The following is a 23,748-nucleotide window of genomic DNA, read 5'->3' on the forward strand; positions in this document are numbered from 1 at the left end:
ACAAACCCACACCACCCACTAAGTTTGCTACAATAACAGTAATAGAAAGCAATGCCAATATGGTGACCACTTCCCTTAGGGCTAAATTCTAGTGATGTCCTGATCCATGCAATGACCTTCAAATGTTTATACAAATTCTCTGACCATCCTCTTCTAAGAGGTCTAATTCATCTCTTTTGTAGGCTAGACTCAGCACTCTTAGCAAAGGTAGGTCTGTAGTGGAATAATCTTTGTACACTGTGAAGATGTGTCTTTACTGATTAGTTCAATAAAGAGCTGAATGGCCAATAGCTGGGCAGGAGAGGATAGGTGGGATTTGTGGGGAGAGAGAGGAAGAGAAGAAGGAATCTAGGCATGCAGAGATGCAGAACAAGTTGGACATGCAGTACAGAGGAGGTAACCAAGTCACATATAACATATGGCATGCAGAGACACAGAACAAGTTGGACATGCAGTACAGAGGAGGTAACCATGTCACATATAACATATAACATAGATGAATAAAAACAGATTAAGTTATGAGAGCTAGCTGGGAACAAGCCTAAGCTAAGGTCAAGCTTTCATAATTAACAATAAGTCTCCAAGTCACTTTTTGCAGGCTGGCAGGACAAGAAAGTACGACTCCGTAAGACAACAGAAATGGTGTGCAGGTTCTGAGACCAGGCCATAAATGCTTCCTTTCTTGCCTCTTCCCCACAAAATAAGCAACTGAGACTATTGGTCAGTAGCCACTGGGAAACAGAGGATATGTGAACGAGTCATCTTGGAAGTAGCCTCAGTTCTAGTCAAGGCCTGATGACTGTCAAGATAACCAAATCTTGGGGCTGGAGAGATGGCTCCCTGGTTAAGAGCACTGACTGCTCTTCCAGAGGTCCTGAGTTCAATTCCCAGCAACTACATGGTGGCTCCCAACCATCTGTAATGATATCTGGTGCCCTCTTCTGACCAGCAAGCATACAAACAGACAGAATACTGTATACATAATAAACAAATAAATCTTTAAAAAAGAAAGATAACCAAATCTTAACTGCAGCTTCCTGAGAAAACAGTTTTCTCACAAACAAGATGCTCTTGAATTCCTGCCTCATGGAAACTCTGAAACAATAAATGTTTATAATTTAAGCCACAATGTTGTTTCAAGCCATTAAGTCTTGGTGTGATCTGTTGTGCAGTAACACACAACTAGGATAACCAGTGAGCAGTCATAGCAAATATGAATCGTTGCAGTCTGTGGTAAACAGAATCCAGAAAAGAGAAACCTATAACCTCCACTAGAGTAACAATGAACATTATGGGGTGCTAAACAGTGATGTCAGCACCACAAATTCAAAGGACAGGAAGTAAAACAGACAGCATTTTAAGAGTTAAAACATTTGTCAGCACACAAAGAAAGTGAAAGCAGAGACAAGAGTTCTCAGCACATACATGATCACAGCTTTACTCATGACAAAATGGAAGCGTACTCTGAGAGGCAGATAGATAAACAAAATGTAGTGGGTATGGAATGGAATTACTCAGTCTTCAAAAGGAAAGAAACTAAAATACATGGGGGCAAGCTTAAATGATTCATGAAGACACTATGATAAGTGAACTAAGCCAGCTAGTCACAAAAGGGTAAATATATGAATCTTTCTATATGAAATTCCTACAACAGGCAAATTCATAGAGGTAATAAAGTAGTGTTCTGGTTGCTAAGTGTCAAGGGAAAGATAATTGGGGCTTTTATGGTCTCAAAGTTTCCACAACGGAAGATGAAAAAGTTCTGGAGATGACCGTGGTTAGGGATGTACAATGTAATTAATGCCATAGAACTGTACACTTAAAAATGCTTATGGTCCAATGGCAGAGGGTCATGTAGCTTGAAGGCTGTGGAGTTCAACCTCCAGCAATGTAAAAACAAGACATGCACTTTGAAGGAAAAATAGAAGGTGAAAATAAAGGACAAAGCTCCTTCCACATAACACATCATCTTATCAACAATGGGGGAGTCCTTCCTTGTCTAAAAACAAAACTAAATATATAGCTGGCAGCCAGGACTAAATGATATAGAAACCATTCCACTCAACCTTGACGATATTCAAAAACAATCTGTGATGTCAGGTCTTAAACAAGGGTACAGTACTTCAAAGAACAATCCATTCCTTCCCTGCAAATCAGAAAATATTTCAGATTATACAAACCTTTAAAAAGGTGCCCAGGACTAGCCAAAGCAATCAGTATTCAACTCAGTGTTCAGATTTCACAGTTTATTATAAGTCTCATGAAGGTTAGTTCCCAGGTTTTATTTGGTTCTGACGTTTGGCATGTGGCTGGTACTCTAACAAATATGTACTGAGTAGATTTCCTCAAGTGTTACTCATCTTTCCAAACCAAATGCTATCACATTTCTGGCACCTATGCGGACAGCTTTCGCTTGGCCTCGTCCGTCCAATGGGAGAGTGGCACTGGGAAGTGTTTGAACGTGGAAGAGTAGTACCAGTTACTGTGTGTGAAATCAGTGTAAGAGAAAAACAGTAAAACATAAATTCACACTGTAATTCATCCAAACAAAATCATGAATAGCTTTTAGTTCACAAAATACACTTCTGAATATTTAATTTATGAATTTCTAAGTAGATCACATAATTCTAGCTATAACAGCAATAAACAATTTTAAAGACCCTTTTACAAAAGCTCAGTGAAATATAGACTATTATAACTAAAGGGAGATCTTTTCTTAATTTAGCCTTATTTCTCATTTAACTTGAAAAAATACTGTAATCTAATATTGTAGAAATGTTTATAAGATTGATAAAAATATATACTAATTACTGGGCCTGCCAAGATTGTTCAGTGGGTAAAGGTACTTGGCATCAAGCCTAACAGACTGAGTTTGATCCTTGGAACTCCCATGAAGGGAGGAGAGAACCAAGTCCAATAAGCTGTCATGTGACCTCTACATAAGCTTCCTGGCAACATGCATGCAAACACACACACACACACACAGAGAGAGAGAGTAAATATATACATGCAATTTTAAGTTATCAAATCTTTTATTTATTTTTTAAAATATTTATTTATCTATCTATTTATTAATTAATTATGTATAGAATATTCTACAGGTCAGAAGAGGGCACCTCATTACAGATGGTTGTGAGCCACCATGTGGTTGCCGGGAATTGAACTTAGGACCTTGGAAGAGCAGGCAATGAATGCTCTTAACCACTGAGCCATCTCTCGAGCCCCATAAAATTTTTTAGAATGCAGTCTTATAGTTAAAAATTGGCCAATAAGTGGTGGTGCACATCTTTAGTCCCAGCACTGGGGAGGCAGAAGCAGGTGGATTGCTGTGAGTTCGAGGCCAGCCTGGTCTACAGAGCAAGTTCCAGGACAGCTAGGGCTACAGAGAAATCTTGTCTCAAAAAACAAAACAAAACAGAAGTTAAATAAAAGACAAGCTCTTATTCTTACACAGTAGATGACCCAATGACCTTGGATAAAGTCACATACTAGGATAGGAGAACTGTAAAATACATAAAATGAGAATAATGCTACATTCACTAGGTGATTAAAGGAGAATACATCTGTAAAAATGATAATTCCATAAACTCAAGAAGTACACTGAGATTCAAGGGATTGGATAATGTTAGCTATTAAATTTCACTGCCAGTTCAATGTGACATCTTTAATCCCAGGTATGGTTTCCATCAGATTTAAAAGCTATCCCAAGCACTTTTAATCCTGACATCCACAATCACATAAAATTAAAACATTAAAAATATTAAGGAATAAAGTTAGGCCTGGCATACTGGCAAAGTCTTATAACCCCAGCACTTGGAAGGCTGAGGCAGGAGGAGCCTAAGTTTGAAGCCACTCAGGTACAAAGTAAGTTGGAAGCCAGCCTGGACTACACAATGAGACTTTGTTTTAAAATAACAACAACAGCAAAACAAAACAAAAAATAGTAAAACTGTTAATTTTCGTTTGAAAATCTTGCATAGTATTATTTACTCAGGTATAATTATTATTTTGAAAAATACTGAGACAAAATTGGAAATTCTATTAAGACAACTACATAAACAATTTAAAAGGAACTATCTTGGAGGAGCATTGATCCTGGAGGGCTTCATAAAGCCACTGCTGGTGCAGCTCTGAGCCTGGAGGTGCGGGGGGTTGCCATAGACATGCACAGGAATAAGGCAAAGACTCATCTGAGACAAACGCTTTCAGACATCTAATGTCATTAAAACACTTTAGACTGAGACTGTATCTTGCGGACACTCACTAAATAGAGATATAGCTAAAATATTTATCTGTAGATTTTATTAAACTATATTAAAAAGTGACAAAAGAGAAAGAGAAATTTACTTAATAAATATAAGTCTTAAGTATCAGGCCTATAAAAAATGTATTGTCCGAAAATTTTCACAAAGTAATTTACATTCTAAAGTAATTTGCTCTCGAATGATTTAATTAACGGCATAAGAGCTAGACTAACAAAGGGGAAGATCGAGTTCCATACCTAATGTATTGAGACTTCCTATAGGATTTATGTTAAATCAAAGCATCTGACATCTCTTGTGATATAAAATCAAAGTGTTTGATACCCTCCACTGTCAAAACATTCATAATCTGATATTCCACCTACTTTAAAAAGGCAAACTATGCATTTTCTGCTATCTGGGTGTAGTTATGCGCTGGGCTCCTGTAAATGGACTGAGCACTCCATCTGCGCAGGGTGCTTACTCTCTGCAGTTGGCTACAGCAAAGCCTGCTGCATCACCACGGAGAGCACTACACTGCATCCTGCCGCTAACAAAGACACGGGTATCTCTGCCATCTTATTCTCAACGAGTTCACCTACATGTTGTACAAAAGCGGCACGTTACTACTACTGAACGTTATTTCGCCAGTCAAGCAAAAGATCACTTGGGCTCCGCAGTACTCCATGTCTTTTTTTCCTCCCGTCCTCGGTAGCCCTTTCCATCAGCTGCAGCTTTGTATGCCCACTCTTGGCTACCACTGCCTGTGTCCTTGTGGCCAAGGAGGAAAAGCAGCCTTTCAAAGGGCTAGGACTTTCTCTCCTCGCCATGAATATGCTCCATTCTTTGTTGTCCTCTACTCGTTTCCTTAGATACTGCTATTCCACTCCACTGTCAACAGGCATTATAAAAAACAAAACGGCTTTCTCCCGGCTCCCCTTACCACTTCTACCCCTCCCCCTTTCTTCCTCTTCTGTCAAAATCCCAGGATCAGAAGCACAGGAAATCCATCTCCTGTGCTGCAGTGGGGGGTGGGGGAGAGGAGTGGGACGACGCCCCTGCCTCCTAGGCTTGGCATGTGGCAGTAGACCCTGTGCCAAGGAAAGGTCACCGGTTTAAGGCAGTCCATGAGAAAACCACCTCCTCCCTCTCCCCTGCAGCAAGCCGGGCCATCGCAGCTCCAGCACCTACCCCATTTTCGAGCCTGGCAGCACCTCCATTCTGTCTCCAGTGACACCCCGGCAGGCTGCGCCAATACAGCCACATGTCGGTCACGTGTGTCTGCGCCCAGCCAATCCGCTGGCTCCTGACTGGAATGGGGAGCGCCCTGGTCAGCATCCAGCGGATTACACAGCTGCTTCACGCTTCTGACCTGCTTCACAGCAGGGCAGAGACCCACCCCACCGCACCATACTGTCCAGCCGGACACCCCTTGGCAACCCAGGGAGCTTGAGGTTAGCTGACACTCAAAACCAGGAGGTCCACAGGGTGGAAAGCCCCGCATGGGATGCGGGATACTGACGGTGGGAGGGGCAGTAAATTAGATTTCATTCTCATGATTGACATGCAGCAAAGAAACAGAATTCTAGTCAGTGATTTACAATGAATAATCTGACATTATAAATCATTAACTTGTTCAGTAGATTAACTCTAATTACGACTGTATTTAGGACAGTTACCAGAAAAGCCATGATGACAAAACACAGTGATTCAGAGTTCCAGCCTGGGCTAAATGTTTTTGCTCCTCCCACCTTCTAACTAGTCATCTGATCTCTCAGTGATTAAATTCCTTCTTTTATAAAACAAGAACAAGCATAAAATAGGAGTTAGTATCTGCAGGGTGTATTTAAAGCACTCCCAGGCATACAGGGCAAGCTGTTAATTACTACTGATCCTACTGCATACTCCACATTTCATTTACTGATTCATGCGTTAGAAGGGCAAGATTCACATTAAGTTCTAGCTTAAAAGTCTGATTTAAGCTTTGTCTTAACAAAGAATTTTTTTTCAAACAAATATTTCTAAGACAGGGTCTCATGCATGCCAAGCTAGCATAGCACTTAGGAGAGCCAAGGATGACCTTGAACTTCTGCCCCCACAAAGGTTGTGACTAAAGGTGTGTGTGTGTGTGTGTGTGTGTGTGTGTATGCCACCACCCATGGTTTATGCAGAGTTAGATCCTAAACTCAGGGCTTCTTATAGGCTAGTCAAGCACTCTACCTAGGAAGCTACATTCCTTTCCTAGCCCCTATCTACTGAAGTTTTAAAAAATAAACTAAAATTTAGAGTTCTAAATGAAGTATATTTACTATAACTTCTTGCATTTTTTTTTTCAAATAGAATGACAAGAAGCTACTAAGTATCATTTTCTAGTGAGAGTGTGGTGGTAAGAACCACACTGCTTTGGCACCCCACCTGCCTGCTCCTGGGGTCTACAACTCCAGCTCTAGGGGAATCTGACTCCCTCTCCTGGCCTATCAACTGGTAATGCACTCGTGTGCACAGAACCACACACAAATACACAAATAAAATAAAAATTAAATCTTAAAAGGAATAACACACAACAAAATAGGGATATTCTTTTGAAGGTCAGATTATGGGAGGGATTTCTAATTTTCTTTTTGTGCTTTGGGTCTTTTTTCCTCTATTATTATATACTTATTATAAATAAGTAATATGCTGTATATATTTGCTGTATGTAAGTCAGGACTTCCACACTGACCACAATATAACTGTAATTAGAATTACATACTAAAATCTTAAACATATTTAGAAAGAGAGCCTCACACCGAACAAAGGAAATGTGAATCAACTTGACTATATTTTAAACATCTTTCATGAAAGACATGGCTTTACAAAGACTTTTTAAAGATCTTCTTACTGGAAGTGCATCACTCAGTCTGTAGGACTCATTATGCAGTCATCGTCTATGACAAATTCACAATTTCTCATACAGGATCGGCCTTCCAGAAAGAAAAATTATCTTGCAAAATAAAGAATGCATTTTAAAAGCTCCTCAAAATAACTTCTTAATAGTCTATGGAAGAATTATGCCTGTTACTTCTGACTTGGGCTATGAGTTACTTAAGCTATTACTTTAAGAAAAGAATTGGTAGTCAAAACTTGTTTAAATTTTAACTACATGTACTAATACTGAAATTAGTCAGTGATTCAGTGGCACGGGGTGCTAAAGAATGACCCCAAGGCCTCCTTACACACAGCCCATCAAATAATTAAATTTCAAAGAAAGCTATGACCATTACATGTTCATAAACCTTGACTGTGGTTCAAGTATAAGAAGTCCAAAGACATTTTATAGTCACCATGCTGCCAACTGGATTATTCAATAAGACTCAATTATGAAGAAGAAGAAGAAGAAGAAGAAGAAGAAGAAGAAGAAGAAGAGGAGGAGGAGGAGGAGGAGGAGGAGGAGGAGGAGGAGGAGGAGGAAGAGGAAGAAGAAGAAGAAGAGGAAGAAGAAGAGGAAGAAGAAGAGGAAGAAGAAGAGGGAGAAGAGGGAGAAGAAGAGGAAGAAGCCTTTAAGCCAGCTTCTTCAAGACTGAATTTTATCTTTAAAAAAAAATGAACTAAAGACAGCATTTCTGGGCTAGGGAGATGGCTCAGGGTTAGGATCACTTGCTGCTCTATCAGGAGAGCTGGACCCTTGATGGGTAGTTCAGACACTTGAAACAACTTTCCAAGGACTCTGACATCTTCTTCTTGGCCCCACAGAGACCCCTATGTACACATGTGCATCTACTCTCACACAAGTGCATGGAGTAATAAAAACTAATGAAGGTAACTTTTATTCAAAATGTAACACTAAAATTTTATAGAGACTGTTTCAAAATCTTTTTTTCAGAAAGATTTTCAATTTAAATTTTTATCAGTTTGTTTTTAGTAAATGGCTTAATTTGCAAGCGTTATTAAACAGGAATGCAAATTTTATCTTTGAAAAACGTGAACCTTAAAAAGAATTATGACCAAACCAGTCAATTGTGGCACACACCTTTAATCCCAACATTCAGGAGGCAGAGGCAGGCAGATCTCCAAGTTCAAGGACAGCCTGATCTACAGAGTATTAGTTCCAGGATGGCCAGAGCTACACAAAGAACCATGTCTTTAAAAAAAAAACCAAAAAGACCAAGTAAGATTAATAGGATTATTAATGTCTTCAACTGTATGTTCTAAATTTCATGTATTCATCAAACCTGATTTAAGACTCACAGTTTAGAGGCTAGAGAGATGGCTCAGTTGTTAAAGAATACTTTTCCAGAAGACCCAAGTTCAGTTCCCATTTAAGGAGGCTTACAATGCCTACAACTCCAGCTCTGGGTGGTCTCATGCCCTCTTCTGGCCTCAGAGGGCACTCATTCCTACAAAGCGTGCGCACACACACAAATACGTCTTTTAAAAGACTGAACATTTAAAGAACTGACAAGGATATAATAAAAGCATTTGAGTTTGGTGAAGTGAGCTAAATCAGTGCTCCTTTTGACAGCTGTAGTTGATTCTTACTTTTATTGGTAACTTCAGTTGTCTCTTTACTGGAGAATTCAAACAAAACAGATTTTTACCTATAAAGAGATATAATTCTAGGGTATATAACACCCTTTCCTGGCCTCTGTTAGGCACCAGTCATGCGCATGGTACACAAACATGCATGCAGGTAAAATTAAAAAAAAAAACTTTAAAAAATAAAAAGGAGGGGATATAGTTCAATGGTAGTGCTTATGCCTAGGTTCAATCCTTGTTTCACCAAAACCAAAATGAGACAAATAAATAAATATAAAGGAAAATATTTATATTGTAAAAAAATATTCAGTGTTCTTTATATTACTAAAATGTTAACCTCATATTGCTAACAATAGGCTAGTTAACTGAACTTCTGGTACCTTTCCAAGATGATTAGAATATTGCAGAAGATAACATAATTCATGTGGTATTACAAAAATGCCAAACATTATATATTATATATAATACCAACTAACTGGGGGGCAGGGACTGGGGAACAAACCAAGGCCGTGTGTATACATACAGTGTATCAACCCAGGTACTGCCTTTTCTCTCAACAGTTTAAAAAAAAAAAACAATTTTAAGCTGGGCAGTGATGGTGCACACCTTTGATCCCAGGACTCAGGAGGCAGATGGATCTCTGTGAGATCAAGGCCAGCTTGGTCTATAGAGAGAGAGAGTTCCAGGATAGTCAGAATTACACACAAAAAAAATCCTGTCTCAAAAAACAAAAACAGAAAAAATTACTTTTGATTATGTGTATATCTGTGTATGAGTATGTATGTATGTATGTGTACAAAAAAGGGCTGGGGGTACAGCCAGTGGACGAGCACTTGCCTACCAAGAAAAAGACCCTTGGTTCAGTCCCTAGAAAACATCTACTTCCAAAATCTTACTATGATGGTTCCTTCACAGCCTCCACTGTTAAATACCTCTCCATGCTAACCGAGTCACTGCCCTCTGCTCCGCCTTCCCACCACACCATGGTGCTGTCCTCACGTAGAGCACCGGAAATAGAAAACGTTCTACCTATATACTTACTAAGGTGTCTTCTCGTTTCTCAAACTAGAACATAAACTCCATGAAGACCCTGCTGTTCTCTCAGATCTGGAACACCTGGTGCTTCATGTATTCAGTTCAATGTATGAATATGTTGTTATGACATAACAACTTAACGGTGAACACAGCAACAATCCATTAACTTGAAAGGAACTGAGGCATGTACAGTGTAAGCTTTAGTACAAAGGTTAAAAGAGGACGATTAGGTCATGTCTAGCGTATCAGGAAAAGACTTCAGAGAGCACAGAGTGACAGAACTAGTCCTGAAGGATGCTGGGGCAGAGAGTCTAATCTTACCTGTCAGCTTAGAATTTTAAGCTTTATTCTACAGACAATGGATAAGTATCTCAAATAAGGAGGAATATATGGCAAGAGCAAAGTCTTCAAAAAGCAACAGGACTAGTGTCTCTTCCTACTCAAAACGGAAAATAATGAGAAATTACAGCCATAAAATTACAGCCAAGTGTAATGGTCAAAAGTATTTTCAACTGGAAGAACATGTTTATAGGAATACTCTATGGACTGCAGTAGAAATTTTATTTATCAACTTTTAAATTTGTGTGTAAGCAAATAAATTATTTATTTTTGTTTTTGTTTGTTTTTCAAAACATCCTGGAAAAGGCAAATAAAAATTCCACATAGATCCGGGGAGAAGGCTCCACAGGTAGAGCACCCACTGCACAAGACCCAGGACCTGGTTTGGATATCCAACACCCACACTAAAAAGCTGAGTTCAGGCCTAAAATCCCAGTGTTGGAAAGTATACAGGAGGAGCCCAGAAGCTTGTTTGACTGATCAATCTAGCTGACTCGCAAGTTCCAGGTTCACTGAGACCCTGTGTCATAAAATAAAAAAGGTGGGGGGGGGTTGAGGGAGGAAGGAAAGACAGAAGATGCTTGACCTCTGGCCTCCACATGTACTGAACCACAACACCCCCACCACATACACACTAAACCAAGGTTATATCTCACTCTAGTCAGAATGCCAAGGAATCAACACATGCTAGCGAAGATGTGGGGATGCAATGGACACCACACACCGATGCTCGATGCTTACACACTTCTGATGAGACTGGACAGTCTCTACAGAAAGCAGCATGGAGATTTCTCAAAACAATTAAAACTAGTATCATCAAAAGACTTAGCTATACCACTTTTGGGTACACACGCAAAGCAACCTGAGTCAGCATACCACCAAGATACTTGAACATTCGTGTTTACTGCTGTAATATTCACAATAGATATGGAATCAGTCTAGCTGTCCACCATAGATAAATGTTGTAAACATACAATGGAGGAGTTTTATTTGGCCATAGAAAAAAATGAAATTGTTTCATTTGCAGAGAAATGGGTAGAAGAACTCAAGATCATCACATAAGGAGAAATAAGTCAGACTGACAAATACTTTGTTTTCTCTCATGTTGGTAAAGTACAGAGAGCTTGCGTATGTGTGTATGTGTGTGTATGTGTGTGTGTGTGTGTGTGTGTGTGAGAGAGAGAGAGAGAGAGAGAGAGAATGTGTGTGTGTGTGTGTGTGTGTGTGTGTGTGTGTGAGAGAGAGAGAGAGAATATGATATAAAAAGGCAGATTATACAATGGCTTTAATCCCAGCACTCAGGAGGCAGAGGCAGACAGATCTCTGAATTTGAGGCCAACCTGGTCTGCAGAGCAAGTTCTAGAACAGCCAAGGTTACTACACAAAGAAACCCTGTCTTGATACCTCTCCCTCAACAAATTAAAATCAATCTATCTATCCATCCATCCATCCATCTATCCATCCATTCTCTGCCTATATGACATGAATACAAAGGAAGGGGCTATTTGAGAGTGAAGAGCACACAGAGATGTTTTTGAGAGACCATTCATCGTAGTAAAGCAGGATTAAAATTTCTCATTAATATTTCTTGTTATTATTGGCCAAATGATCCAAGCTTGCTAAATGGAAAACAAATTCTAAACCTTCCCTAAGGTAACAAACAGGCAGTGTCACTCACAGCAGGAGAGCTGGTTTCCGGACTACTAAAGGTAGTATTTAACATGCGGATTTCATTTCATTCCAGGGCAAGAACTGTCACTAACAAATGGGTTCATATGAATATTTAATATTACATTCCAGAGAGATGAGGATGAATGAATCCAATGCACCTAGTATATGTGAACCCTCTTTCACATCAGATACTGTGATCTTTCTTGGTGCTGGGGACTGGCTGCTTCTGAATGCTAGACATGTTTTCTACCACTAAAGTACACTACCCATCCAGACTAATGTTTTTAAAATGGAAACATTCATTTCCTAAGTCTTTTAAAATGTATTTTGTAAAGGTATCCAAAGTCCAGTAGAATTTATTGAAATACCACATAGGTTCTTTTATAGAAGGCAAAAGGAAGATTCAAGAATTGTACTAAATTTCATTTCACAATCAAATACCTTTCCCAACTAATAACAACTATCAAAAAGTCTCTTGATCTTAAACTATGCTAATACCTCTGATAGTATGAAAAGGGCCTTTTCTTAACATTTCCCCAAAGTTCTGCTATTAAAACAAAACAAAATTGTTCAATAAAACAGGTGGGACAGAAAAGGGGGCATCTTTCCAAGTACTCTTCCATGGCTGAGAATACAAAGTTCTTTTGAGCTTTTGAGAGAGAGAGAGAGAGAGAGAGAGAGAGAGAGAGAGAGAGAGAGAGATCTGCTGAAGTGATAACCAACCTAGGTGAACTTGAGACTACATAAAATCTCATCAGCCTACATGTGGGAGGCCTGGCATTTCCCCTCTACCTTCTAAATAGGGGAAAACAAACAAACAAACAAACAACTCTATTCTGGCCCTAAGAACAGAAAGTCATTTGTGAACTCTGAAAGCACAAAGGAAGTAGTTCTTTAGCCCTGGGCAACAGAAGGAAGTGGCAGTGACACTCATACTGATCGGGAACAGCGCTGGCTACTTCACTTTACATTTATAACTATAGACATGAAAGGAGAGTCAACACTGGCCTAGAAGGACGACTCTATTTCCTACTCTGAGCTTTTCATGTCTCCTCAAACCTGTAACAAATCTATTGTTACTCCTTATGATATGCTCAGTTAACGACCAACTTCACTGAGAATATAAAAGCAATTAGCTTTCCAGGCACAACAGGACACATATGCACTCATAACAACTGTGACAGTGTGCACAGACCTGCACAAGCTCTAGCCAACAGAGAGCACGTGCACACTGTGTGTGTGAGAGATCCCACCACTAGCTGAGGAGCTAGTAACCTCTGATGGCTACTGGGAGAGAGAGTCAGTTGTTTGTTTTTTAGTAATGTGACCTATTGGGCTGACCACCACCAGAACATGCCCCAACCCTAATACTAGCAGGGTAACACAAGCTGGCCTTGATGGAAAAATGTGACATTATTAATAAAAACCCAGAGACAAATACTGGGGTTCAGCCTGAAGGTCAGAAAAGCAAAACAGCAGCTGAGTCGTGGTGGCGCACACCTTTAATCCCAGCACTCAGAAAGGCAGAGGCAGGTGGATCTCTGTGAGTTCAAGGCCAGCCTGGTCTACAGAGTGAGTTCCAGGACAGCCAGAGATACACAGAGAAAGCCTGTCTTGAAAAAAAGAAAAGAAAAGAAAAGCAAAATAGCTAGCCACAGGCTCTTACCTCTACTTCAGTCTGAAATGGTGATCCTGCCTTCCGGAATCTCAGAATGAGACTGAGTCTAAGAGCTGTCTCCTCCCATCTTATAGTCCTCTCTAGGGCTGGGATTAAAGGTGTGCACCATTACCTGGTCTGTAAGGCTGACCAGTGGGGCTGTTTTACTCTCTGATGTTCAGGTAAGCTTTATTTCTTAAAATATAAATGAAATCTCACTACAGAGGAAGAAGAAAAAAAGTGAGAAGGGATGGGAAGGTTGAGGGGAACAAGTATGTTCAAAATATATTGTATGAAATTCTCAAGAATATAATTATTTAACAATAAAAAGTTATTGGAGAAAAACTACTTATATAATCTGCCAGACATTACACACATTTGTAATGATATCTGAAGCATGTCTTTTCCTGGGGAGACATAAATAAATGACTCTTTTATCCAGATTCAGACCAAAGATTCTACCCAAGCCCAGCTGGGTGTACCAGTGAGTTTACTGGGCTTGTTACAAGAGAATGAGCAAGAAGTAACTAGGCAGTTGGACCACTGAAAAGTACCAGTCCTAGCTGTGGGGGAACAAGGTAGGTTTGGTGGGCATTACAGAAATAGTGACATGAACTTCCAACAGAGCTGTGATCCTACAAAGCCTGTCCCTGACTGGAGTTAAACACTGACCGACCATGTATATGTTAGGAACAAGCAAACAAAAAAGGGCCACTAGCATATAAATAGCCAGCCTCTTTCCCACTCTGCTCTGACTTGGTGAATTCTTATGGCCAACAACTGGAAGTCAATCTTCCAACCTGTGCACACTCCGCACTCCCCAGACAGCACGCAGCTGGCAATACTGGGTGGGGACTGGAACCTCATCATCACCACAGACCCAGCTGCCTGCCCTACTACTGTTTTCTTTCCCTTTTGTTCCAGTTCTTTTCTCATCGAAATTGCGCCCCCCCCCCCCAGCCTATCAAGTGCTGCGATTCCAGGCATGAGCCACCATACCCAATCATGTGTTCTGTCCCATGGCCCTGAGTGTGGGCTGCCCTCACTCCCTTTTAAGTTCTCTTGCCCCATACATGGTCCCCACCTGAAACAGACAACTACTCTTCATCTGGCTAGTCTTTTCTCCCAAGCCAGCCTCTCCTTTCCTGTTGGCTCATTCTCACACACACCCTAGTATTACTAATCTTTACAAATCCCTCCTGGATCTTAAACTTCTTTCAAAGAATACCAAACTATGCTGCACTAAGTCTCAAATTGGCATTTCTATCTTAATCTTATCCCCTGAATACTCAACTGTCCACATGTTATTTCACTCAGCTGCATGAAACATGAACGAAATAAATATGTGAATTCACAGATTTTCCTGTCATCACACCTTCTTACAACCAGATATTTCAAGTTCTTCTCTAAAAATTACTTTGGGTGTGCACATGTGTTTGAAGGCCACAGTTAATGTTCAATACCTTCTTGAACTGCTCCTCACCTTATTTTTTGAGACAGGGCCTCTCACTGAACCTTCAGCTCGCCAGGGATGCTCCTGTGTCTGCCACACCAGCGTGAGAATTACAGGTGCACACTGCCATATCTGGCTTTCTACACTGGTGCCAGGGAATCTCAGCTCAGATCCTGATGTTGGTGTGGTAAGTACTATATTGACACACATCCCCCTAGCCCACCAAAAGCTTCTTTGAATAATAATAATTTTCTCCCAATTTCATTATATAGTGTGGCAGCCTTATTCTTCCACACTAATCTAGCAGCATAATTATCACAGCATTTTAAATTTATAGAGAATATAGTTAAAATTCACATCTTTATGATGGCTAATCTTATGTGCCAACTTGACTGAGCTAGAGGAAACCCAAATATCTAGTATTATTTTTGAGTGTACCGATGGGGTTTTCTAGAAGAGACTAGTATCTCAATCAGTAGACAGTAAAGATCTATAACATATGATATCTATACATAACAGCTCCTGTTCTGGTCTCTCTTGACTGCTTATTCTGGAACCAGTCACAGTGTCCTGAGGATACTTTGGTAACTCTGCAGAGAAGCCAACATTAAGGGCCCAGACCAACACCGACCTGCCAATCAGGTAAGTGAGCAAGTGAACTCGGAAGTGAATTTCCTAGCTCCAGCCACATTGACAAAAATTGCTTATGTGGGTAAGCAATTAGCAATTACGCTGATAATTAATTCCCAATGCAAATTCCTTATAACGGCTGCCTATATAGCTAGCAACTATTAGCCCCAGCCAGATCTTTGTTACCATTAACCATGGGGCCACTTTTAAACTCCAAACCAGTGAGATTTCCAAGAGAAATGCTATGTGACCAGAGACTGTTTGTCTTCGATCATCTGTTTCATAGTGTTTGAAATGAAGTTTGTTGTAGTGCAAAGAAGTTATCAGTGAAAATCTTAAGTACATCAATTCTTGAATGGTAATGTTCTAATAATATAATTTCTGCCTTCCAAAAGAATACTCATATAGCAGGGTTTTTTTTTTGAAATTTGTGTTTCTGTGGGATAACTTAAAAAGGTAGACAAGAACTGATTTCCTCTGCTTCATAGGAAGCAAGTATAGGAGATTTACTTTCATTTTATAGACACATACTTGCAGTTTTCAAATGTGTACTGCATGCATGCAATATCTATTCAAATACAAAACACCTGAAGTCTGTCTCTTGACAAAGATGAGTTCTTTCATGCTTAGAATGGGAACAATGTTAACTGCGGAGACGGCATAATTGGCAGAGGCTTACCTTTTAAGCAACAAAGACCTAAGTTCAACCCCAGAAACCACATCTAAAAAGCTGGGTATGGTGATGTGCCTGTAATCCCAGCTGGTGGAGAGACAGGCCAAGTGGGTCCCTGAAACCCACTGTCCTGCCAAGCTAGCCTATATGGCAAACTCCGAGTCACTGATGGCATCTGAGAAATGGCAATTGAGGCTGTCATCCATCTCCACATGCATATATGTACACCACCACATAGGAACATGTGTACATACTCAGTGGGAGGAACTTCAAGTTACTTTAGTTAGCTTTTAGTCTGAAATCATATTCACTACTCCTCTTCTCTCTCTCCTTCCTAGCGTTAGGGGTTGAATGCAAGGCCTTGTACCTGCTAGACAAGTTTTCATCACTGTGTACCTTGGTTGGTGTGTGGGGGGGTAACTATTAAAAGGTTTAAGATCAATAAGCAAGTGTTACAATTCTGGAAACATTCAAGGTAATATAACAAGAAATGATCTATGTTGGCTAATCTAAGTGTGATCTGAGTTTTAAATGTCTGTGTCTAGTTCTTTTTATAGAAAAGTTATCTAAAACAGGGGTTCCATGTATTACTTCAGGAAACACATTTAAGAAGCATAAAATATGGTATGCCTTTATCTTGTAGACTTACAAGTAAATCAATCAGGCGGAAGTTCAATGCTTTGTCCTAATCTAATTAAAACTGCTGCGGTGTTTGAATAAGAATGCCCCATAGGCTCATGTATTTGAATGCTTAGGAAGTGGCACTACTTGAGAAGGATTAGGAGGTGTGACCTTGTTGGAGTAGGTGTGACATTGTTGGAGGAAGTGTGTCTTTGGGGGTGAGCTTTGGAGTTTCAAAAGCCTAAATCAGGTCCAGTGTCTCTCTCTCTTCCTGCCGCCTGCAGATCCAGATACAGAACTTTTAGCTATCTCTTCAGCACCATGCTTTTGGTTGCCAAGTTCCCTGCATGACCCTTTGAAAACTGCCCCAATCAAATGCTTTCTTTTGTAAGAGCTGCTGTGGCCATGTGTCTCTTCACAGCAATAGAATACTGACTAAAACAGCTGCCAAATTTGAGTCCAGGTTTCCATTCTCTAAGAACCAAAGGCAACTAATTCTCATAGAAATAAAGAATATATTTATTTATCATCAAAAAATTCTTATACCAATGGTGGGTGCTTAATTTTAATAAAAATGACAAACAGTGAGTATACATCTACTAGGTAAGAATTAAATTGCATAAAATACTCAAAGTAATAAACTGGAATCCTCTGCTACAAGAATCATAGGGCCTTTAACAGCCAGTATAAGACAAATAAAACATTTTAATTTGCAACTCAGTAAAATCCCAGCACTCAGGAGACAGAGGCAGTGGATCTCTGTGAGTTTGAGGCCAGTCTGGTTTACAAGAGAGTTCTAGGACAGCCAGAGCTGTAACACAGAAAAACCCTGTCTGAAAAAAACAAACAAAAAAAGTGATGCTGAACACCTGTTACAGAAGGTGGAAAGCCACTTCTTTCAAGTTCAGTTCTCAACATACTTACAATATTTAGTGAGCAAGTTGTTGACTACATATAACTTTCTGTCAAAGATCTATCTAAGTCTATCTTAAATCAGGGGCTCTGATCCCTCTTCTGACTACCTCAGGCTCCTGAAAACTTATATACACCTCAGACACATACCCAAAAAATTTAATGAATAAACTATTTAAATAATAACACTTTCCAATCCTTAAGTTTGCTTCAATGAATAGATTATATATATATATATATATATATATATATATATATATATATATATATATATATATATATAGGTTTTTTAAGACAGGGTTTCTCTATGTAGTTTTGGAGACTGTCCTGGAACTCCCTCTGCAAACCTGACTGGCCTTGAACTGACCTGTCCCTGACTCCAGGGTGCTGGGATTAAAGGCATGCACCACCTCTGCCCAGCTAGATAATATATTCTTAATTGCTGTCAGTATGTATATTAATGTTAGAGAAAACACAGGAGAAATGTGTTGAAGTAAGAAACTATTGCAAGACAACCGGAATATTATAAAATATATCAGTTTTTTCTTAACTTAAACTATAGCAAAGATAGAAGAATTTAAAAGAATGAAGTGGATAGAATGTCACTGGTTAATTAAATTAAGGTACTAAAACCACACTCCAATGTATATAAAAGAGTGTAACAGGAAAATTGAGCATTATCCTTGTCAGTTAAGCATGACAAGATTTTGAAAATAAGATAACAGGATTACTAATTAAATACATTAAATGCTATGATAGACTAATAGTATCACTTGTTCCTTTTCTGAGGTACTTAATCTGACATAACTGCTGCTTTACTGAAGTTACTGTTTATGTAAAAATCTTTAGAAAATATACAAGCTGAACAATCTGAAAACCACAAATTCAACTTTCCATAAATCCAGTACTTTTTTAAGTGTCAACATGACTTGGGAAATTAATACTTGGTCTCATGTAACAGGTCACAGTCAAAATACAAACTGATGTACTGATGTACAAAATACATAGCTCAGTGTGTGCTTAACACGGGCATTAGGTCCGGGGTCTGGTACCAGCACAACCAGAAGAATATATGTGTATGTACATATATACACCTTGAGGTATATGAGAAATATAAACTGATTCATGTTTGGACTTGGGTCCCATCCTCAAATTATGCACATACAAAAATTGTAACATCCAGGAAAGACAAAAATCCAAAATACTTCTAGTCTCAAGCATTCTGGACAAGAAACACTCAACCTGTGTGACAGGCCAGGCCAGGCCAAGGAATGGCCTGGAAAGTAACAGCGGTCAACATTGAAGGCTGAGACTGATTCATACCTGAATTCAGTCAGGTAGCAAACTTTAAGAAATTAAACACACTCACTAATTCATGAGGTCTAAAATTAACTTGAGGTCTAAAAGAACAGGGGCTTCTTAACCATGTCTTATTTAGTAGTAGTAGCAGCAGTAGTAGTAAGGGTGTGGGGGAGTATGGGGTGTGACTGTGGGTGGGGAGGGGGTATGTAAAGACGTAAGTAACCAAGCTGCATTACCCATTGAACGGATCTTAAAAGCCACTGAGAAATCATCATCTTGGCTGTGCCTAGTAAGTAGTATATGGCAGAACGGCACTTCAGGAAACAGTGACAAAGGCCTTTATTTCACACAGTGTAAATAGGTGGTAAGAGGGCAGAGTACAAGAGCAATGTACTCTCCAAGCTTGCAGAGTCTCTTCTGATTCTAAAATTCTTTTCTTAGGTTATCACCCAGTGTTCTGAATGCAAGTGAACAAATCTGAAACAAACAGGAAGCAAAGGCACCATAATCAACACAGATCTTCAAGTTAGTATACCCATTTGGCAGATAAGAAAAAGAATAAAGCAAAATTCAGAAATTCTAAGCTTCCTTCAAAGAGGGCTGTTTCTGTATTTTTTTTAGATACATCAATTTAATTGCAGAAATGGATGGCATCTCATGCTAACAGCTGTGAAGAATATCAAGTCAAATAACTATAAAATATGAATGTTATTCTAAATTCCCAACATAACTCTTTAAACAAGGAAGCCTGCCAACCAATGTAAAGTCGAGAATTTCTTTTTTCTTTTTGGTTGGTTTTTCAAGATAGGGTTTCTCTGTGTAACAGTCCCAGTTGCCCTGGAACTAGCTCTGTAGATCAGGCTGGCTTCAGATTCACAGAGATTCACCTGCCAATCCCTCCTGAGTGCTGGGATTGAAGCCGTGTGCCACCACTGCCCAGCAGGCCTAGAATTTCCAAACTGAAAGTTTGACTTCCATTTTTAATTAAATAAATCCAAATTATGCATTTTTATAGATGTGTTAAGATTTAAAACTCTTATTTTATTCCTAAAAATGAAATTCACAACCCCCAGGGATGCCAAGATGCCTCAGTGGGTAAAGGGGTTTACATCCAAGCCTTACAACCTGAGTTTGATCCCAGGGACCAGCATGGTGGGAGGAGAGGACTGATGCCCCCAAGCAGTTCTTGGACCTCCATATGCTTGTGCAGTGATATTCTGTTTGTGTTTTAACAAATAAAGCTTGCCTGATGATCAGAGGGCAGAGCTAAGTCACCAGAGGTCAGAGAATGGTGGCACACACCTTTCGTTCCAGGACAGAGACAGAGGGACCTCTGTTAGTTCAAGGCCACCCTGGGCTACACAAGACTGAATCCCTCTAAAAGAGAAACAGAGCTCACACAAAGTCGGGATCCCAACCCTTTAATCCCAGCACTAGGGAGGTGGAGACAGGAGTGCTATGGATGGGTGGAGAGAGGAATACAAGGTGGAGGAGATGGGAGCTCAGTGCAGTCTGAGGTTTGGTGGAGACAGATGCAGTCTGAGGACAGGACTGCACCTGCAGTCTGAGCACTGGTACAGGTAAAAGAACTCTCTAGAGGCTGGTCACTCTGTTCCTCTGATTTTCAGGCAAGCTTCATTTGTTAAAACACAAAGTATCACTACATGCATGCTATGACCAAGACGTACACTCACACTCCAAGATAAATACATGTAATTTTAAAAATCACAACATCTACATGGCATAAGAACTCTCACATTAATTACTGAAAATAAACTCAACTTCTAGCACAACCATTAAGGGACAATTTGTTTGCAGACCTTGTCAACTCAATTCATGTCCTTTGCAAACTTGTAGTATCCTACTTTACAATGTTCACATTACGTCCTGCCAGGTCAAAAGGACAACGCCTGCTCCAGCAACACACAATCAAATGTGATATCCCACCTCCCTTCCCACAGGTAACAGGAACTAGCCTGGCAAATAATACATTTTAGAGCAGGGAAGAGGTGACTCAGGCCTCTAATTCCAGAGGCAGGTGGGTCTCTGTGAGTTACAGGCAGCCAGGGCTATGCAAACACTGTCTTTAAAAAAAAAAAGTGGTATTATGAAACAACCACATGTTAATTTTTAAGTTTCTCGGGTCTCTCATTTATGCCACAAAGAGACATTAACACAAATGAGTAACACACTAACACAGGAATGTTTAGTCTTCTTTGGACAAGTTGTCAAATGTCTGGACTTCTGCTTGTAGAAATGGTGTATCAGGCATTTCAGATCAACTATCCCTCTGAAAATAATTTTAAAAGTGAGATATTAAATAATCTTTGGGGGGGGGGGTTCAAAACAGGGTTTCTCAGTAGCTTTGGAGCCTGTCTTGTATACAAGGCTGGTCTCGAACTCAACAGAAATCTGCCTGCTTCTGCCTCCTGAGTGCTGAGAATAAACATTTAATGCTGCCTGCACTTCAAAGATGGGAAGCAAACAGAGTCCCAGACAAAGTTCCAACTATAGTGAAAACCTCTTTGCCTTTCGGCTGAGGTTTTCATGGGCCCTTCATTTTAAGAATGAGAACTAGGAGACCATACTGTGTTTTTCATTCCAACAAAGACCTGAGTAATCAACACAGACAGATACAAAACAACCTAGTGGGCCCACACTTTGTGACTCTAGGGAGCGGCACAGATAGTGATGTACAGTCAACACAAGTAGCTTATCTTATGACCCAAAAAGCAAAGTGGCATCAACACCAAGCATCAGCTGACCTTGGGACCACGCCTTTACCACGGGGACCTTTGTAGGACACTCCCCTCATTCAAATCATAACAGAAATCATGAACTCTGGCCACACATAAAGTTAACAATGTGAAATCGATGAAGGTGATTTTGTAAGTCCCAGACTCTTGATGATACCAAATAAAAACCTTTATAAAAATGTTAGTATTATTTTATACAACAAATTATTTCTCCAACAGATGCACAGAAATTTACAAACATTGGAATTAAATTATAAGTTCCTAATTATTTTACTTAAGAAGTTAGCAGTTAAACTTACGCGTGTGTGTGCGTGTGTAACTGAAAGGATAAAAAATTAGAGATTTGAAAAAAATTCTGAGGCTGTAAAACAACCAAAAAAAAGCACTTACTTGATGAGAAACCAAATAATAGATATAGGTGGAAAAAATAGGAATTTTAAGGATAAAATTGTCCCGAATAAATCCTTAAGACAAAATACGAGGAATCAGGGCACACGAGAGGCAGGAAGATCTGCACACATTAATGCAGAACCCTGCTAGGGTGAATACTGAAGACAAGGTGGTATTTGAAGGCCGTTGGCTGACAAATGTGTGGCACTAGTAAGAATGGATCCATACATTCATGAAGTAGAGAAGACAAGGCTAAAAAGCTTTCCTTCCTTCAAAGGAATATGACAAAATGATTTTAAAAGGAAATATTAGCGTCATGGTGTCAGTTAGCTGTGGTGGCGCACACCTTTAATTCGAGCACTCGGAAGGCAGAGGCAGAGGCAGAGGCAGAGGCAGAGGCGGGTGGATTTCTTTGAGTTTGAGGTCAGTCTGGTCTACAAAGCGAGTTCTAGAACAGGCTCCAAAGCTACAGAGAAACCTTGTCTTTAAAAACATTTAAATAATAATAACAATAAAGAGAATGAGCCGACATAAAACAACAATCAATCTAGAACGTATTCTAACAAGTAACTGCTAACCTAGCATTCTGTAGCAAAAACATCCTTCAAGAATGGAAAAGTAAAACCTTTTCAGACAGACAGGAGGACATTCTAAAGGATGTGTTTCAGATTCTTTAAGATAAGAAAAAAGGATTCTAAATAGACGTTTATAGGAAACTAAAACAGTAAATACATGTTACGCTAAACAACACTGATGGTGGAAGAAAACAGTAACAGCGACTGATATGGCTCAGTTGGTAAAGAACTTGTCCAGCAAGACGATGGTGACGGAGGTCCCTGAGGCTCACTGGGTGCAAGCCTAGGCTAATAGGAAGCCCTCTGGAGCTCAGGTCCCAGTGAGTTCCTGTCTCAACCAAGGTAGAAGGCCCCAGACAGATGGCAGGGACCAACTTCTGACCTCTACATTCACCTGTGCACACAGATGAGGAACCAAGAACAGGGATATAGCTCAGTGGTAGAGCTTACCTAGTCTGTATAAAGTACTGGGTTTGATCCCCAGTAGGGAGAGGAAAGAGGGGAAGAGAAAGAGAAAAGAGAAAAATTTAATTAGTAAAACCTTTAGTAAAAACCTTTTCACAAAGAAAAACACCCCCACAGCCCTGATGTTTTCTCTGCTGGATTAAAACAAACATTCAAGGGAGAAATAATTCCTCCTGATTGTGTAGAGCAGAAATGAGGGTCTATTTATTTTACAAAGTTAGTATAACATTGATTTGAAATCCTGACAAGGAAAATACAGACTATTTCACTCACTTAAGTAGATCCTTTCGTGACTTTTACCAATACTTCGTTAATTCAAGTCCTTTTCCAACCTATCTAGAGCAATGAGCTTTATTACCTACTTATTATTTTATTTACTTCAAAGCCTAAATATGACCCGTGCATAGATGTACACTCTTTGTTGTCTATATTCTCTTCTAAAATGTAAGCTCAGAAAGAACACAGCTATTTGATTCTCCATTCTGACCACCCCGCTTACACAACAGGGCCTCA

At 39.7% G+C, this 23,748-nt stretch overlaps 1 protein-coding gene across 15 annotated transcripts in view; it reads right to left on the bottom strand.

The window, feature by feature from the left end:
* The window catches only part of Apc (APC regulator of Wnt signaling pathway), a 94,917-nt gene that overhangs the window by 65,274 nt on the left and 5,895 nt on the right, over positions 1-23,748 (bottom strand). For 5 of the 15 annotated variants that reach the window (XM_085700003.2, XM_085699996.2, XM_085700001.2 and 2 more), the window contains exon 1: positions 5,433-5,470. The exons of 7 other annotated variants lie outside the window; for them this stretch is intronic. The gene's annotated coding sequence lies outside the window, so the exon portion shown is untranslated. Of the gene's footprint in view, positions 1-5,432; positions 5,481-23,748 lie in introns of those variants that run through there. 3 more of the 15 variants (XM_085699994.2, XM_085699990.2, XM_048442503.3) reach the window with 2 other exon arrangements.

Source organism: Myodes glareolus, chromosome 13 (genome assembly GCF_982192425.1).
Source record: "Myodes glareolus chromosome 13, mMyoGla1.1, whole genome shotgun sequence".
Taxonomy (NCBI): domain Eukaryota; kingdom Metazoa; phylum Chordata; class Mammalia; order Rodentia; family Cricetidae; genus Myodes; species Myodes glareolus.